Source organism: Felis catus, chromosome A2 (genome assembly GCF_018350175.1).
Source record: "Felis catus isolate Fca126 chromosome A2, F.catus_Fca126_mat1.0, whole genome shotgun sequence".
In the NCBI taxonomy this organism is placed as follows: Eukaryota; Metazoa; Chordata; class Mammalia; order Carnivora; family Felidae; genus Felis; species Felis catus.
The window spans coordinates 108897712-108918425 of NC_058369.1; the positions used below are offsets into that span (position 1 = coordinate 108897712).

General features: G+C 35.4%; 1 protein-coding gene across 4 annotated transcripts in view; it reads right to left on the reverse strand.

Moving 5' to 3' along the window:
- Positions 1-20714, reverse strand: part of CRPPA (CDP-L-ribitol pyrophosphorylase A) — a 670733-nt gene that overhangs the window by 234262 nt on the left and 415757 nt on the right. For all 4 annotated transcript variants that reach the window (XM_045052438.1, XM_045052440.1, XM_045052439.1 and 1 more), the window contains 3 exons: positions 12881-12970; positions 12180-12299; positions 2483-2688 (listed from right to left, as the gene is read on the reverse strand). The gene's annotated coding sequence lies outside the window, so the exon portion shown is untranslated. The remainder of the gene's footprint in view (positions 1-2482; positions 2689-12179; positions 12300-12880; positions 12971-20714) is intronic.

Genomic DNA, 20714 nt, shown 5'->3' on the forward strand with positions numbered 1-20714 from the left:
AGAAGTACACATTTAAGTTTGTGTTACTCCCCCCCTGAGGCAAGATGTCTCGTCGTTTTTTGGTGAATTCGAATAATTGCTACAACAGTTTGTTCTTATTTGCATTATATAGAACTATAGCAACAATATTTGCACTGTTATTAACCTGTTTTTCAGTAAATGGTGTTTACTTATGGCCTTGTACATGTGGTATCTATTAAGTAACATCCCCAAGAATGGAAGCTTGCTTACTTGCTAAATGGAAAACAAAATGTCAAAAGTAATTGAGGGGAAATGAAAAGTAAATGGCAAATTTTGACAGGCTTAAGGCTTACTCAAATTATCAAAAATGCAGATTACTTAGACATTAATAAATGAAATACTAATAACAGTTCTTCAGGCTTGACTGGAACTATTTATGGCAAGATTTCAACATTTCTTCACATAATATGACACATTTACATTTTCCCAATGCAGTTAAGATTTCAATTATTAATGTAATACATATTTTATTAGTCATTTAGTAATACTGTAGAATAATTGAAAAACGCAGTGAATGATTTATAAAATGAGAGCAGTGATTCCAAGAGACTTTCTTCAATTTAAGCAAGAAAATAATACAACTTTTTTTATAGAAGGAAAACACCATCTTCCATGGCTTTATTATTGTTGAATTTATAGCTCATATTTCAGTTGTCTTTAAAAATGATTTGAGATGGCCTAGCATAAACATAATGCAACCCGTGTTACCTTAAAAAATATATATTTTAAATATTTATTTACTTTTGAGAATGAGAGAGACAGAACATGAGCAGGGGAGAGGCAGAGAGAGAGGGAGACACAGAATACGAAGCAGGCTCCAGGCTCTGAGCTGTCAGCACAGAGCCTGAAGTGGGGCTCATACTCGGGAACCGTGTGATCATGACCTGAGTGAAATCTGAGGCTTAGCTGCCTGAGCCACCAAGGCACCCCAATTAAAAATATTTTTAAATGTGAATGATAGGAGTCATTTGGGAAAGGAGAATCTGAGTACTTTGGCCAACGGGTAAAAGTGGTATCTCACCAAGTGTTTTCTGCTCAGAAAGAGAATTTGTTGTTGCCAGCATCTCATGTGACATCAGATCCAATATGAGAAATGTTCAACCATTCTGCAAGACGATGCTACTCAGAACTTGAGCAAGAATTGAATTTCCTCTGGGAAGGTGTTCTTTTTTTTTAAGTTTTTTAAAATTTATTTTAACTAAACTCTACACCTCATGTGGGGCTCTAACCCAAGACCCCTAGATCAAGAGCCACACGCTCCTCCAACTGAGCCAGCCAGGTGCCCCTCCTCTGGTAAATTGTTGTGCACCTACCTCATTGACAATGTGGAAAAATGCTGGGAACTAACATAACATCAGAAATTGCCCACCTGGAGTACCTGGGTGACTCAGTAGGTTGAGCATCTAACTCTTGATTTCGGCTCGGGTCATGATCTCACAGTTTATAAGATCAAACCCAGGCAACAGGCTCTGCACTGACAGCGGAAAGCCTGCTTGGGATTCTCTCTTTCCCTCTCCCTCTGACCCTACCCCAGTCAACCACACTCTCTTTCTCTCTCAAAGTAAATCAGGATTTAAAAACTATAGGCCAATAGGTAAGACTTTGAACTATGCCACCACTCAATCCTTGATATAGCGGAGTATTAGAACACAAATTCCAAAACCCAAAGAAATTTGGAGAGGCTATACTATGTCTGTGGATAGGTGGAAGAAAGAACTGGAAATAAATCTAGAACCTTGGATCTTTCATTCTCCAACTTACCAATTTTCATTGACAAACCTTAAAAAAATCCTAATGCAACAATATTGGGTTTCTGTTTTTTATGTAATCAAACTAATCTCCAACTGAGTTTCCATCCTGTAAGGACGTTGAGGAAGACTCCATTTCAGTTTTCCTGGGGGTCTCCCTACCCAGAGTAGTACAAAAGTCCCAATGTTAACAAAATGGGAAATCGTTCTAAGTCACATATCACAGTTGACATTGCTGCCCTCAGGAGGACTGATGTCCTCTGCCTTCAGGAGCCATGATGCCCCTTTTTAGGCATGTTTGAAAAAGGTGAAAATATTCTTCTCAGGGAAGCTCCAGGGGCTTGTGTGACCAATGGATCTTTAACCTCTCTCTTGGCTCATACAAAGACCCCCATACTTTTCTGCTTCTCAAAAGCACACCCCTCTCTTCTGCCTCCACAAGACCCCAACAATGTACCTTCACTGATTCTAGGAGAAGTCTACATCATGAAGTTTCTATTTGCTGCCCTGCAAAGACCTTCAAAGAGAAGAATAACAAATATCAGCTGTCTGCCTAGAATGAAGGGAAGAGAAAAATTGTACGGAGCACAAATGCTATTTAAACTTGAAACCAAATATTGCCACCAGAATGACTTAAAAATGATAAAAAAGTTTGTCAGAACATTTGATTTTAATACTAACTGAACCAAAATGTGCAAGGTATTGTATCTTACCTTTTCAATGCAACCCATTTTAAGAGGTCATGAAGCACATGATGCAATTCTTTTCCCATTCATTTTTGTTCGGTTTCTTTGAATTCAAACTAAAATTGACTTCATCACTCATTTGACTCTCCTCTCCAAACTCTCCCCAATCCAGTGATTTCTCTTCTCTTGTCTGTGTTGGTGATTGCACTGCTAAGGTAAGTCCTGCGATATCTCTTAAAGAAAAGAAGCAAGAAACCAAAATAACTCAACCCACTTAGGCAATCCGTTATGGTAGCTCCTACACAAGCTATGGACACCCATCTCTCTGTTTTTACAGAAAGTACTTCTCTATGATAAGGTATGGCTCTTCTACATCTGGAGCAACCTCCAGGATTCTCTAAGTCCAGGTCAAGACCTACCTTCTCCAAAAAAAGTGCTCCTCAACCTCTTTTTTTTTGTTCTTGGAAACAGTCGTTCCTTTTGTCTGAAAACTCTCAGATTTGCTTCTCTGCAACCATTCACTATTTCCTGGAGAATATACTTGTCTTAGGCATCTTATGGTTGTACTTATATTTTTATTTATTTTTTTGCACTTATGATATTTTTAAATCATTTATATTATTTATAAGACTTTGCCTATGTGTCTCTAGACCATGAGCTTTGAGTGTGAGGCTATGATTATTCTCCATAAGTTCTCCATACAGAGATCTCCATAGGCCCCCAATGAGAGGCCCCCTGTGAAACTGTTGTATCCTGCCTTCAAGATGTCTGAGAGGAATGTACAGCCATACCTCAGCCTGGTGATTCTGGCAGAATTTAGAGAAAAACATGTTTCCAGTGTAAATTAACATAGAATAAATTAGGTAAGCAAAGGCATTTGATGCCTTTATATTTCTCACACATTACATTAATATTTTAAATGTGTTCCATATACATATATGTGTACTTATCTATTTATATATACACTTTCTTTATCAATAAAATGGCTTAGTATACATCCTGATTTTTGAGAGAGCTGGAGAAAGGAACCCCACATTTTCTGGAATAGAGAAAGAGGAAATTCAACTAGTGCAGGAAGTATCTTTCCTCCAAAAGAAAGCGGAAAACTTCCTCCAGCAACCAAGACCCAATCTAATTTTAAAAGGTCCTTTTTATGAATGTAAAAATGAATACTATTTGAATTATCCATTCATCAAAGCATTAAACTTAAAAACGAATTTCTGCTCTCCAGAATGGCGCCATTGCACATTTCTGCTCCAGAATAATTCGTGTGGCTATATCTGGCAGCCAAACATGAAAGTGTGGGTGTTGAGTGGCTGGCAGCTGGCCCAGTATTTAACCCTGCTGTTTTAGAATGCCATAAAATAAGCACAATTTAATCTTCCCAAATCATTTGGTCAGTGACTGTGATTTCCGCAGAAAATAACTTCAAAGAAGACAGGCACCTTTGTTGATGCTTGTTTAAGCAGCTTTGAGTGCCAACATATTTAAGGATAGGAAGCACAAACCTCAAAGCCTATAATACATTCTTGGGATTATATACCAAGGGGATGTGTAGACTGGCCTATTAAATTTCCCTGGTGGTAAGGATGTGCTTAGATTGACACAGTTAAGAGATAAGGTCATCAGATAAAAAGTCTGGCTTAGTTAAGTAGAACATGACACTCTTGATCTCAGGATTGTAAATTCAAGCCCCACCTTAGGTGTTTAGATTACTTAAAAATAAAATATTTGGGGCTCCTGGGTGGCTCAGTCACTTAAGTGTCAGTTCAGGTCATGATCTAGTGGTTGGTGAGTTAGAGCCCCCCTCAGTCTCTGTGCTGACAGCTCAGAGCCTGGAGCCCGATTCAGATTCTGTCTCCCTCTCTCTCTCTGCCCCTCTCCGGCTCATGTTCTCTCTCTCTCTCTCTCTCTCTCTCTCTCTCTCTCTCTCTCTCTCTCTCTTTCAAAAATAAGTAAACATTTAAAAATAAATAAAATATTTAAAATAAAAGTCATCACAAATGGATAGGTACTGCTAGTTAAAAATCTATGAAAGTAGAGACTTTGCCCTAGATACTGAAAACAGACTGGTGGTTGCCAGAGGTGGGCTGGGGGTGGATAAAATGGATGAAGGGAGTCAAAAGGTACAAAATTCCAATTATAAAATAAGTAAATCATGGCGATGTGATGTACAGCATTGGAACTAAAGTTAATAACACTGTAGTGCATGTTTGAAAGCTGGTAAGAGAGTAAACCTTAAAAGTTCTCATCACAAGAAAAAGTGCTTTTTGTAAATATATGTGGTGATGGATGTGAACTAAACTTATTGTCATCATTTAAAAATATATACAAATATGAAATCATTATATACACCTGAAACTAATATAATGTACATCAATTATATTTGAATTTTAAAAAGATCGAGACTTTGCTATAAAAAAACATAAATCAGCATATAAAACTATGATGTTTACTTATGACCTGGAAAAAAAAACAAAACACTTCTTTAGGATACTCTCCATAATAACCTCCACTTAATTGATGACATGAAATAAAGATTGTATCAATTTATCTCATGTTTAGTTGGGAACATAATAAACAACTATTTTTTTTAATGTTTACTTATCTATTTTTGGGAGAGAGAGAGCAGGAAAGCAGGGAAGGAAGAGAGAGAGGGAGACAGAATCTAAAGCAGGTTCTAAGATCCAAGCTGTGAACTCTGACTGGACTCAGGACTCAAACTTATGAACTGTGAGATCATGATCTGAGCCAAAGTCAGACACTTAACCAACTGAACAACCCAGGCACCCCACGAACAACTAGTTTTTTAAGCTGTCATTTGACAGTTTTGGAGAATATTACATGATGTAATTTCAGTAAGTGTATCCATTATATGTAGAAACAAACTCTAGGGAAAGTACCTGATCTCCTTTGATTAATGCTGAGAATCTATTTTAAATTAAGGAAACCAAACCTGACCTACTCTAGTATGAGGGAACCTGATGTCATAAACGAATTTTGGTGTTTTCAGTAAAACTCTAAGACATGATTTATTTTTAAGAGCTTCCCATCTTGTCTTGAATTTAAAAAAAAAAAAATTAAAGACCAACAATACATTATTTTTCCCAATGCATTTATCTAACTTAGACTTACATATGTAAAAGTAGTTTAAACCAAAATTACTTCTAATATCAATAACACAAGGCAATTTACCTTCTTTATCTTACCACTGAAGACGAACATAGATAAGTCACATTACATATTTATTAAGATGCCTAAGAATATTTTTCTGTCATCAGTTTTGTCCATTATTTGCTGTGCAAGTATTCTACTTTGCCTCTCTTTATATTTTCCAGTGACAACTTTTAATTCGCTTCTCAGTCCCAGTCTCTTACATAACTCAACCCATTTCTTAGATTTTCAGTTCCTTGATCTCTTTCTCTTAACTTTCTTTTCCAATCCATACTTAATTTCTTCCCTACTTAAAATGGGTTCCATGATTTGTCCTAATACTACCCTCAAATTCCTTGCCCCTTGACTATCTTTGTGTTGTACTCTTTAGAATGTCAATTTCTATCTCTGATTCATTCTAACTAGTTACTTTGTTATTTTTCCTGGCTACCAGCGATTACCAGAAAAAAATAAAATGGCTTAATTCTATTAATAAATGCCATTACAAACATGATATTAGCTGGAGCCATCCTCATAGTGATTCTTATTTTACCCAGAGATTGTTATGTTCTTCTCATACCTATATGATTCACGTTCTGCAAAAGATCCATCTTTGGAAATCACAGGGCAAAATTTCCTCCCCTCAAATCCCACAGGGATAAAGTTCTGGATCATTCCATGAGGAAAGTAACCTAGAGTGTGACAACTACTAGTTGATCATGAGGGCGTCTAAAACAGGTGGTAGAGGAGGGGACAAGAGTATTAATTACTCTCCAAAAGATGACTCACTAAATAAACCCAGAATAAACCAAACATTTCCTGAATCTTCATGTAGCAGATGTTCTATCTTTTCTTAAAGATTGATGTCAATTATTCCTACCAGTACTGTGACTCATTTGCTTTCTTCATGGTCTTTGGCATAAGGAACCTGAAGTAAGTGACTGATAGTTATATCATAGAATTCCAAGGGACTATTACTGTGTACACTGATGGAAGAATTCTCCTTTGAGAACCATAACCTCTCAATTCACAGAACCCTAAATTTGTGGCAATGAGAAGTACAAGGACCCCAAGTATGTCACTGGGAGTGATGGTAAGTGGGAATATTTGTACTTCAACTACTTGGTTCCCAGGTTCATGTATTCTCTTTGAAGACAAAACCTCAAATAATAGTGTTTCATTTAGAGTATACACTCAACCCTGAGAATAACGTAGTCCTGGAGGAGGATCCTTGCAGGGCATAATTTCAAACTTGTGCCTCAGCCACATCTTTAAGAGGTCAAGATACTGTGTTCTGAGGCTAGTGACTGGAAAAGAACCACGGATCTCTTGGTCATTTTTCCACTGCCACACTTCCTTTGATATACTTACCAATATTAGTTTTATTTGTGAATAAAACCACTCTGCAAGCCCTCAGATAGTGGGTCTAGAGAAAGCTCTGTTGGCATGAAAGTCAATCCCATAGCAAGAATAAGTGTCAATTACAGAGAATATGAATTGCAATTCTTTCAGAGTGGAAGGGTCCAATGTAGTCCATCAAGAAGCTGACTGTACTCTTCAAGGAACAGCCATGTACTAGGGTCCAGGATTGATTTCTTTGCTGACAATTTGCATATTCAACAGGGAAAGTCACTAGATTAGCACTGGTAAGTCAGTGCCCATGCAGAGCCCCCATGACTACATTCTTCATTGTCCATAGTGCCAGCACTAGGGTGGATTATCATGGAGGTTGGGTGATGTCTACTGGCCAAGTCACTGTATCAATTTGGTTGCTCCCTTCTGTGGACAATGTGTGTTTTCTCTCAGAGATACTGACACACCAATCAAAGATCTTCACATTTTGTGTTTGTTTCATAGGTCCAAATACAGGTCACTTCTCGAGACCTCTTGGTCCCCAATTTTACATTCTTCCTTTTCTATGTCCCTGACTAACCAGCTATTGCCACTATTGATGAGTTCATGTGACCATGAGGTATTTCTCTTTCCACACAAAGTGAATGCCAAATACAATACTTCCAGCTTTACTTATTGAAGAGTTTTCCTACACCACTGCCTTCCAGGGAAACCTCTGCTTGGAGGTGTGATTCATCCATGTTTTCACCTAACATCATAACATACCAACCCTTTAGTGAACTCATGACTGAGGGGTATTCTCTTCCATCACCTGTTTATAAGTGAACTTCAACACTGCAGTAGGTGTGACTTGGGGGAGATGTGCTGCTACAGGAGTGGTAGATAACATGGTGTGGTGGAAGGGATTGTCTGGGCCACTAGCTTATGCAATTTATTATCTCTCCTTACTCCTGACCCTGGATGTATCATTTCCATCTTACAACTGTTGGGTTCCATCTGATCGTATTACTTAAATAATCTTAGAGGACTCAGTACATGGTGGCCATCTCTGGCTATTTAATCACTGGATGCCACCAGGTCAGAAGCTCAATTCCTGCCAGGGCCCAGCTGCATACCAGGAGCTGGCTTTCAGCAGGTATGCAGTTCATTACAATAAATAATGCGGCCTTGTTCCAGAAACCCGGGGGTCTATGTTTTAATATTTCCACCAGTGATGCCTCTGGTCTCATATTACCACAGGGGCTACGTTTTCATTCTCCCAATGCACATAATCCTGGTATCACAGTACAATATGGCTCAAGAGACACTGTGATTACACCATATTATTTCCTTTCCTGCTTTGAGCCCCGCTAAAAATCACGATAGCCTTCCATGTCACCTAGAAGATGTATTAGAACATCAGTCTTAAGTGCTGAAGATGCTAGCTAGAGAATTCAGTTTTGAAACAGAATAGCGAGTTTTGTGCTTCTTTCTTAGAAAACTTATTTAAATCTCCACGATCACCAAATTTTTCTTTGTACTGGTAGTATATGAACTTGGATAGGAACATTTTTACTTCTCTATTTACCATTTCCATCAATTATGTTCCACAGTTGTATTAGGCAATACCTATTACTGTGTCATGAATAGAAATCATAGATATTTTCACATTATGTTATAGTTATTATATCTATCTTGAACTAGTATTTTTATACATGATTTTAATATTTTGAGGTATTAGACCTGCCTCTATCTCTTAATATTTAATAATTTAATGTATATATTACATTAAAAATGCATGTTCAACATATTTGACATAATATTTCAATATAATAGATTTAACTTACAATTCTATACATTTTTTCATTTATTTACAAATATTTTTACTCTGTAAACTTCTACAGAATGCCACAGAAGTCCAGTTTATAACATAAAAACATCTAGAACCCCTACCTAGACCAAGCCTCTCTCTCTGGTGAGTACGCCTCTATGACATTCAGGTCATCCACCCTAAAGCAGCCTCCTGGGTGCTTTTTACAACATCCTGTTTTTTAGATTTCTTTTCATCACCATGTTTATAAATGCCTATATTTCCTCGTTCATATGGCTGGCTGTTGTTGGCTCACACTTGATCTGGTTGACATTTCCTTCTTAAAATGTCCCACTTTAACATGTCAGGCTTATCCCTCTAGACTTTCTTCAATGGATAAACTTCCTTTGAAAGATAATTTTCCTTAGTTTTTGTCCACTAACACTTCTTTATTCTCTAATTCATTTTCCTATGTGGATAACTTCATCCATTGACACTAGTCCAAACATCATTAAAATGTATTATTCCCAAGGGGATATACAAGTCCATAATCCCTTATGTGTCATCCTGAAATCCCTAAACCTCCTTTTTCTCTACAAAAGTCACTGGTAGCAAAACATTACCTGAAATTACAAAATAGCCTATACTTACCTCATGTCCTATGAATATTCATACATTTCACCAATAGAATTTGTATTATGGTTTATTACATGGTGCAGCCAGGATCCTGCTAAGAATACTACCTTTCAAAGGATGGGAGTAAACTATTACCTTTTTTCATTTAAATTATAGTTAGTTGGGGTGCTTGGGTGTCTCAGTCATTTAAACGTCCAACTCTTGGTTTCTGATCAGATCGTGATCTCATAGTCCCTGAGATCAAGCCTTGAACGGGTTCTGTGCTGACAGCATGGAGCCTGCTTGAGATTCTCTCTCTCTCTTTCTCTGCCCTTCCCCCACTCATTCACACACATACTCTCTCTCTCAAAAAGAAATAAACTTTAAAAAATTGAAAAGAAATAAATTTGAGTTAACATACAGGGCAATTTTGGTTTTAAGAGTAAAATTCAGTGATTCATCACTCACATACAACACTCAATGCTCAACCACAAGTGCCCTCCTTAGGACCCATCGTTCACCTAGTCCATCTCTCACCTACCTCCCTATGTCAAATCAGAGTTTGTTCTCTATCATTAAGAGTCTCTCGGGGCACCTGGGTGGCTCAGTCGGTTGAGCGTCTGACTTTGGCTCAGGTCATGATCTCCCTGTCCGTGAGTTTGGGCCCCACGTAGGGCTCTGTGCTGACAGCTCAGAGCCTGGAGTCTGCTTCGGATTCTGTGTCTCCCCCTCTCTCTGTCCCTTTCCCACTCACACTCTGTCTCTGTCTCTCTCAAAAATAAATAAACATTAAAAAAAATTAAAAAAAATAAGGGTCTCTGGTGGTATGTTTCCTTTTTTCTCTTCCCCCCACCCAACTTTCCATATGTTCATCTGTTTTGTTTCTTAAATTCCACAAATGAGTGAGATCACATGGTATTTGTCTTTCTCTGATTGACTTATTTTGCTTAGCCTAATACATTCTAACTGTATCCATGTCATTGCAAACAGCAAGATTTCATTCTTTTGGATGGCTGAGTAATATTCATTGTTTGTATGTATGTATGTATGTATGTATGTATGTGTATATATATGTGTGCGTGTGTGTGTGTGTGTGTGTGTGTGTGTGTATACACCAAACTGTATTTATCCATTTATCAGTTGATGGACAATTTGGGCTCTCCTCACAGTTTGGCTATTGTTGATAATGCTTCTATAAACACTGGGGTGCATGTACCCCTTCAAATCTGTATTTTTGTAATCTTTGGGTAAATAATAATGCAATTGCTGTAAGGTAGGGCAGTTCTATTTTTAGTTTTTGAGGAACTTCTATACTGTTCTCCAGAGTGGCTACACTAGTTTACATTCTCACCAATAGTACAAAAGGATTCGCCTTTCTCCACATCCTTGCTAATACCTGTTGTTTCCTGAGTTGTTAATTTTAGCCATTCTGACAGGTGTATCTCACTGTGGTTTTGATTTGTATTTCCCTGATGATAAGTGAAGTTGAGCATCTTTTCATGCGTCTGTTAGCCATCTGGATATCTTCTTTGTAAAAGTTGTCTATTCATGTCTTTTGCCCATTTCTTCACTGGGTTATTTGTTTTTTGGGTGTTGCATTTAGTAAGTTCTTAAGAGATTTTGGATACCAACCCTTTATCAAATATGTTGTTATAAATATCTTCTCCCATTCTGTAACCTGTCTTTTACTTTTAAAGTCTGAAAAACTGTGAAACTGAAAAGAGATCAAGAGATGGTATTCATATTGCTAGCCCATATTTAGAGAAGGATTCAACTGTCTTCTGAACATCCCCCAAACTCAACACAATTTCCTTCCTCTCCTATATGCCAGTCACATTGCCACTCATCTCTCTAAGGACATCCAGTGTTTGACCATGTCTGACCAGGTTCCTGCATGCACCTTACTGTTCCACACCTCTGGCCCTGGACAGTAACAAAGCAGGATTCATAAATACCATCTGGGACACTTATGGCTGAATAATTATTGCTGAAATCCTAACCATATTAAATTACAGAAATGTACCTTCTAGTATTTCTCTCACTACTAGATGAGGAGCTCCATAAGTGAGGGAGGCATGTCATTTTCCCATAACCCAACACAGTGCCTGGCTTTGTGTTGTCTATTGTGTCTGTCACTTAAGCTGAGTTCCTTTATTCTCCCTCTCATCTTTCTCTTTAACCTCTGTACCTATCAATCATGCCTTTTGAATCCATCTTCTCACCTCTATCCTTCATGCCACTACTATGTGCCCTCATGAAGCCACCCAATGTCCTGAGATACTGTCCACTGTTTCTCTGTCAAGTCACTTTCTATATAGTCCATTATCAATCTAAATGAATGCTTTAATTGTTAAATGCTAATGTTAATTTTTTTTTATTTTTTATAACATTTATTTATTATTGAGAGACAGAGAGACACAGAGAGTGAGCAGGGGAGGGGTAGAGAGAGGGGGAGACACAGAATCTGAAGTAGGCTCCAGGCTCTGAGATGTCAGCACAGAGCCTGACGTTGGGCTTGAACTCACAAACTGCAAGATCATGACCTGAGCTGAAGTCGGTCGCTCAACCAACTGAGCCACCCAGGCACCCTGCTAATGTTAAAACCTTTAAATGACTCTACGCTATCTGTAACATGTTCAAAACTATTATTGTGGCATAAACTTCCATAATTTGCTCTCCATCTGCTATTCAAGCAATACTGTGTATAATCCAACATCATTTTCTTTCTTTCTTTCTTTCTTTCTTTCTTTCTTTCTTTCTTTCTTTCTTTCTTTCTTTCTTTCTTTCTTTCTTTCTTTCACTTCTCAGTAATACCTCTTTGAGTTGAATCTTCTTGCTCTTGATCCCATGTCAAGAATTATTTCACAAGGAGGCCAGGTACAATTTCATTGGTAAATTTGTAGAAATTCTCAGGAAAAACAATAAAACAAAATACTTTGCCAAGAAAACAGATCAAAACACAAAATAAGTACATATTGTCATTTTTAAAAATAGCATAAAAAAAGAAAATTTCATTCTAATCTAACTTAGGCTATTCAAACTAACAGTGTATGACAAAAATATCACATTCCAATCTAATTTGCAATATGAGGACAATAAAGTAATGCATATAAAAATCCAACAATTTAAAACTTTTAATTTATACTTACTTTTCTTTAATGAAAAACAATTATATTTAGTATTAGGAAATATAATCTAAACAATTATATTTAGTATTAGGAAATTAAACTCACCAATTAATAGATTAAATGATGAAAATGGCACGTCTATCTCAATATAAATGGGTAATCACCTAATAAAATTCAATATTCACGAATATGTCAGCAATATATGGATAGTTCTGTAGTAATATTAAATTTTTTTCTATGATAAACCAATAAGAAGAATATACTTTAGAATAAAACACTATTTAATTTGTATTAAAATTAGTGTTTTCATAGGGTTCTCTAGATAAACAGAACCAATAGAATATATATAGGCATATAGGAGGAGATTTATTATAAGAATTAACTCACGAGGTTATGGAGGTCAAGTCTCACAATCTGCTGTCTGCAAACTGGAGAACCAGGAAAGCCAGAGATATAATTCAGGCCAAGGTTGAAGGCCTGAAAATCAGGTATAAACAAACAGTATAAGTCCCAGAGTCCAAAAGCCTAAGAACCAGGAGCTAAAATGCCCAACAGCACAAGAAGATGAACATCCCAGCTCAATAAGAGAAAGAGAATTCACCTTTCCTCTGACTTTTTGTTCTATTCAAGCCTTCAATGCATTGGATGCTGCTGCCTACATTGTTGAGGGCAGATCTTCTTTACTAAGTCTATAACTCAAATGCTACTTTTTTTCCAGAAACACTGTCAGAGACCCTCCCAGAAAGAATGTTTTGCCAGCTATCTGGGTATCCATTATCATAGTTAAGCTGACACACAAAAGTAAGCATCATAGTTAGAATTAAGATAAGGGTATCAGTTATCACCACTATTATTTAATTATTCCATAAGTAGTCAACACATTAGTAAATATATATATATATGTATGTATATATATGTATGTATGTATATATATACACACATATACATATACGTATATAAGAAACAAAATTTTAATTTTTTGTAGATTATATGACATTTCTTGAGAAAAGCAAAATAACTACTGCATAAATTATTAGAAATTTTAACATATTTCTTTGCAGATAAATTATTTTTCTTTACCAAAAGTATCACATATAAAATGTATATCCCATTTACAAATCAATAGGAACATAACATGTCTGTAAGAAAACTTTAAAAGTAATGGTTAATATCAAGATGAATATGATTATAAAACTTACTAAGGGGCATTAGGGTGCCTAAGTGGCTCAGTCGGTTAAGCCTCCAACTCTTGATTTCAGCTCACGTCCTGATCTTGGGGCTTATGGGATCAAGTCCCGCATGGAGCTCTGTGCTGACAGCTCAGAGCCTCCTTGGGAATCTCTCTGTCTCTGTCCCTTCATTACTCACACTTTTGCTCTCTCTAAACTTAAAAGAAAAAAAACTTAAAAAAAATTAATGGAGTATATATCATATTACTGGATAGTAATTATCAAACTATTTTAAAATAGTAACACTTCCTAAATTAATGTGAAAATTCAGCACATTACCAATGAAAGCAACATTTCTTTTTCTTTGGTCTCAAATCAAACATGAATAAAGCTAAGAAAATTCTTTGAAATACAAATAATGGGAGTGACCTAGTCCTACACAGCATTAAATTTTATTACAAAGTTAAAGTGATTAGAAACATTTGATATTGATGTGGAAACAAACATATCAATGGCACAAAAGAGAGAATCTAAAAATAGATGCGAATGTGCATGGGAAAATAATATATGTAAAAGTTGGCATATCTACATAGTCTAGATCATTCATCAAGTAGTATTGGGCCAAATAGCTTATAATTTGGAAAAAAAAAAACACGTGGAAAATAAACCTGGACAGCTACTTTACTTGCACTAAAATAAATTCCAAATGGACTTCAAAGTGTTATGCATGTAAAAAACAACCAACATATTGTAAGAAATAATATATAAATATCTTTCATTTTGAGGTAGGGAAGCTTTTCTAAGTATGTTGCAAAATTCAAAAGTCACAAAAGGAAAAATTTAGTAAGTTTTAAAACATAAAATCAAAAACTGTAAGGAAAAAAAGGAAAACCCTTAACAGAACAGAAAGACAAAAATATGAGAGTCAAATGAGTGATAATTCCAATATAAAATAAAGTCCTATGAATCATAAAGTAAGCAAAGATCGACACAAAAGAAAATTTAGCAAATTTCCCCAACTGACATTTTAGAGTCAAAGGTATCCAATGCCCTAAAAACATACAGTTTCTTCACTTCAATAATACAAGAAAATTATGACTAGAAACAATGAAATATTATTACCATATTGCTGACAAATATTTTTAAATGATGAATAAGGCAATTGGCAGTGTTTATCAAAATTTTAGTTTTGCCTATTTTTGATTCCATAATTCCAATTCTACATATCAATTCTTCACAAATACACAAGTGGCAAAGATTTCTGTGTGAGGGTGATATGAGTAGTTTTTGTAGTAGGGAAAACCTGAAAACAGCATAAATATTTTCAAAAGGGGAAGAATAAATTAGCATACAAACTACATAATACGAAGTCATTAAAAAAATAGACATGCATGATATATTTGCAGGTGCAGAAAAGGGTATTGTAGAGTCAAATATAAAGTAAGATCCTACTTGTGGCCAACAAGTAGTATTTATGTTAAGAACACATGCCCACACTGAGATTTTTTTAGAAATACGGAGAGACTATAGCAATAGATAGGGGAGTGAGATTGGTGTGTGACCAGGAGGAGAGAGGACGTAAAGACCAGTGGAGAAGACAGTAAAAATTGCTTTTTAATATTATATATAGTCCTGTATGGCTAAGAGATTTGTACATTAGCACATACTATTTGTATTATTTTTTTAAGGAAAAGAAAGAAGAAAGAAATCGTGCTAATATTCATGTTTGTATAGAAGGGTTAAAACGTGCATCCTCTGGACAATTTTTTGGCAATGTAAATTATGAGAATTTTTTGGAACCATCATAAGTTTAATTACATACATACAATCTCTCTCTGTATGTGTGTGTGTGTGTATACATATACATGCACACAGTATTATATTATATATAAGCCCAATTACGCTTAACTGTTTATGAGGGGATGCCTATTGAAGAACTGTCCCTAACAGTTAAAATCTGGAAACAATCTAAATATTTTATCAATAATGAATTAGTTAAATGAATTATGATTTATTATTTAAGAGAGTACAGTACAATATTAAAAATATTGGTGCATATCTCTGTGTACTGGCAGAGAAAGTGATCCATGAGTTATTAAGCAAAATGAAGAGGTTGTAGGACGGGACCTAAAATTCCATCAGTTTTTGTAAATTAATAATACCATTTACATAACAATAATATGAACTATTAGTGTATAGCCTATTGGTGTACACATGTAAAAAATCAGAAATAACATGAATCTGTTAACACATATATGCTGCATATAAAAATATTGATATAAACTTGGATATATTAAGGGTAAGATTAAGGAAGTTCTCTAAATTTCTGCTCTCCTATTGATAAATCCTTTCAAACGATCACTTAGTACTCTTAAAATTACAAAATAAGAATATATTATTGATAATTCAAAACTACCTAAGTTTTTAGATGTCTACACGAATTGTTATTATGAAGCATGTCTTGGTGAAATTAAATATACTGTCTTCTTCGCAAAAAGGCAAATGAAACTTAATCTATATGTAAATATATTAATTCAATGTCATTCTTGTAAAAATATAAATACCCAAGAGTTCAAATATTGCCTTTTTGCACAAATGACACCACTCATACAGGTGATATTAAAGGGTAGGAACACTCCACATGATTTTTACAGAAATTAGCTTATCTCTCTGTAGGCCTAAGAAATAAAACACTTTCATCAGTGCTCATATCCTGTAAGTGGCGGTTTTCCCTCATTCAATAACCTAAAAATAGTTCTTAAGGACAAGATTTTTCATCCTCATCTCTGTGGTTACAGTTGAGAATTTTTTTCTTTTGCAGAACTATAGAAATAGATGAGCCACATCATCACTAAGCAACCCACTTCCACCTTATGCATTATTTGTGCACTCTTAACCACTGAGAGCTTGTATTGTCTTATGAAAAACTTATTCCCATATGATATTATGACACTGAAGCTGAAATTCACAGAGATAATATTAAAAGAGTTAATTACATTTTCAGAAGATTTTATCTTCTTTCAGACTTTGGTCATAATTAAAACCTTTAATCACTTTTACTTTGTGAGTTGAAGAAAAAATTAAGTATAAAATTTGGTATCGTATAGGAACTCAAAGTAACTTATGAACTGAATTTGATATATACAAGTAAGGAAGTCTATGTTAAATATCTCATTTAGATTGGATTGAAAGAGGCAATAAAAGCATGAGTAACATGATTTTCTCAAACATATATTGACCAAAAGACTATTTTAATAATAATAATTCCTTACCATTCAATTTGGAGTTAAGTATGTAGATTTTAGTTTCCTACACATATAGTATTTATTCATCTTAGAAACTCTAAATAATTTTCATTTTACATAAAGTCACAGGAGGGCAAAACTCAAAAAAATAAAAAACCTCTAAAATTCAAGCTGATAATGGAAATAACATCAAGAAAAAAACAAATAGATGGAAAGATAGGTAGACAGATAGATAAACACATACATGTAGATATCTGTTGTAGGCTCTAAGTTATAAAGTCAGAGGTTGCAGGGTAAGATAAACAGATACCCTTCCTTCTGCACATATCTTATGTACACACATTTACTGAACTACACATACGTATGCGGACACACACATACGTATATAATACATATACACAACACACACACCTAACACTGCATCTCCTGGACTCTAGAAGCAGAATGCCACCTCTCAACCACACCCATGCTCACTGAGCAGTTTAAAGGCATGGCTACTCCATACTTTAGGGCTGTTTTTTAATTTTGAATCATTTCCTCTAGCTTTCCATGGTAAAGTATATTTTTTAATATTTCATATAAAAAATACTGAATGGCCTTATTAGCTGCAAGCTATAAATGCCACAAAACAGATTTGGAAATTGGAACACACCCAACATAAATGGTTACCAACAGTGAATGGGAAGGCATACGAAACAGGGCAGTAAAGCCACCACACAATATGAGGAAAATCATTAAACGATCTGGAAAAGCATCAAGATGGCTGGCCTCTTTGTAGTTCCAGCACAAAGACTGAGACTTATTTCTAAATATTTTCCCTGGTGGGGAATAACAGCTTGAAAATAATCCCAGATGTATTCATTTGTGTAACCATTTGCTTCTTGTAGCATATAGGCATGGAAAAATTATTGAAGGCTTCAATTCTGGACTTGTATTTTTTAAATGTCAGGCTTTTGAAAAATAGCACCATTTTTCTTTAAAACCATTCATTTACCTGGAATGTTGGCCAGCAGGCCTATAATATGGACTTGGTTTTGTTAAGATTGAAAAAATGCCCAATGGCAAAAGAGGAATGGGCAATTCCAGTGGATATAACTAAATATGAACCCAAATTCAAATGAGCAAATGTCCAAGCAGAGTAAAAAACAATGTTTTTATGTTTCTAAGCTGGCCAAGGATTTCTAGATCCTGTTAAACATAAATTTAGAGAAAGAACGCAATCTAGAAGGTTTCCTTTAAAAATACTGGAAGCAGAGCCTGTGCAATAAAGTGTAAGCAAGTTCATTTTTTACTCAGGCATTTTTTTCCTTTGAAAGTCTCTCAGTTTGAATTTATTCTAGACATTGAGACAAGAGGCCCAAAAGCTAAATGTCATTTTTAACAATCAATTTTAAAACACAGATAGAGGAAATTCACAGTTCTTTTTCAACTGTCGGTCAATTAATTTAAACTCAACTTTTCAAAGTTCTAAAAATATATATTATTTTAAAATTTAAAGAAATACACATATTCTAAATGTAGAGTACTTAACTGTCTGCAGCAGAGTACTTAATACAGAGCATTAATACTCTGTTAAGTATTAATTCTGCTTTTTACATCTGAATATACATTACTTTTTTTTAAAATAGAGTCTGTGGTAAGTGTGGTATATGTGCATGTCTATGTGAGTATGTGTAGAGAGAAAAAGACAGTGAGATTATAATCAGTGTCTTTTTCTTCTACTTGATCATATTTTGTTTTAAAAGTCAATGGGGAATATCTAACTTTTTTTGATAGGCATTCTAGCGTTAAAGTAAATGTTGGATAAGATTGTTATTGTTAATAACCGGGTTGCTGTTTAGAATGTGAAGAGGTGTGTTTGAATCCATCATCCATTTTTCAAATATTTAATGAGCTCCTATATCATGCCAGCCACATTCTGGCAACCAAGATTTCAACAGTGGCAATGAAATTTCAGTAAAACCTTCCTCTAGAACGTTTCTTACGAAAACTTAGAAGCACATTCCTGATCATCTAAGGAAAACAATTTGAGATTAGAAAAAAGTAGGAGAGTATTTTTTTTATTCACAGAACTCTGTTTTATGGAGAGTGCCCCAATCTGATGATTTATGTAAATGATTTATCATCTATGCATGTGTAACTGATATCCACCAACTTAGAAGGGATGCCTTTGACGCCAGTCATCTGCTGCTTGGAGGCACACTATGAGCGACATGACAATGAGACCAGAAGGAACGGATTGGATTAATTTCAAGTGAAAATAAGGAACTCAATCTAAACTATGTAAAACTCACCTCACTCTGATTTATTGCTTTTTCAGACCATTGAATCTACAAATAAAATTTATGAGGGAAGAACAATAAATTAGGATTGGATAAAGGCACAATTTTAGGCCTCAAGTTGCTTGTACAGTTAGATTTTAGCACATAAAATTGGGAGCATAATACTAACAAGTTAATAAAATCAGCCAAGTGCTGACATGTAAAAACAATTTTTTTTTAACAATTGGTTGGTCCAATCAGTTAGCCTTGTTGACAACTTGAAATTTTGAAAACCTACGTTACTTATATTCGATGAACATTAAAAATGTAGAAAAGTTCATGGATGTATGCAACAGAAGTTCATTGGTCTTGGAATACATTTGGGGGGGTGGGGAACTTGCCTTTAAAGTTAAAACTATAAAATTACCACATAATAAAAGGCTGTGCTTTGAACACTAATTGCCCATTTACTTATTTTTTTAAATCTCTTTTCCTATAATTATGGTGTGATGTATAAACTTTCTTTGGTTTTACTGAGGTGTGTTTTATATATTTTCAGTTCTATGGCTCTTTTCCATTTATTCTTAATTTTAATTTTACTAATATGCATTAGTATCAATCAGGCATCACGTCTACAAAGATTCCTACAGCGTTTTAATTGAGAGTAAATTGCCTTCAATAAATGGGGCCTCCTACTGGCCTAGAAAACTGGCCCACCCTAGTGGCTGGGCACAAATGCTCATTTGAAGAGTTAAACCGAGGCACGATAGCCCACTTTGTCAGCTGCCTAGAGGGACGTTGTCAAGTCTGGGACCCTGCTGCTTTATTCCTATAACTGTGTTTTAGAAACACCTCACAAGTGGAATTGTGGTTGCCTCATCCAGAAAATGTGGAAAGGATTAATGTGGCATGTAAAACAAATCACTCCTGAGCTCAGCTGAGAAAGTGGGTATTAAAAGCACTCCAGTCAAAAGAGCTTTAGTGAGAGGGTCACGGTGATATACAGTCAGCATATGTTGGGCTGGTAATGCTGCAGGGTGTTTGGAAATGGTAATGGTCCATGGGTGTAAAGTCTTTCAAGACCTCTTAAAGACACATGTGTTTCTTGAGCGTGTTCTCCAAACAAGGACCTGTTATGGGTTAGATTCACTGAAGCTTTTAAACTTTATTGATTGGTTTGTGGGATTCCAGGTTCACTCACTGCTTAAAAAAAATCTGTTGATAAACACAGGCAAGAATCCCACTTTAATCTTAACCTTATGAATCAATAAACAATGTGGGATGTTGCCTCCTCATCGATTATGGTACGCACTGTTTATTTTTATCATGGAAGTGCTTGCTAGTTTTCAGAGTTAATGGGCAATATATCTATGTTGTTCTTCTAAATCCAGGTGCTTTGTAGATTTATTTTGAGGGGAAAGAAAAGGGAGACACCTGAAGATTTCTTGCTATTTGAAATATGAACCATAGCCTTAATAAAAACTTGTGGGTTTCAAGTTGAGAGAGAACAAATAAACCTGCTAAGTGTAATTTCATAAACTGAGAC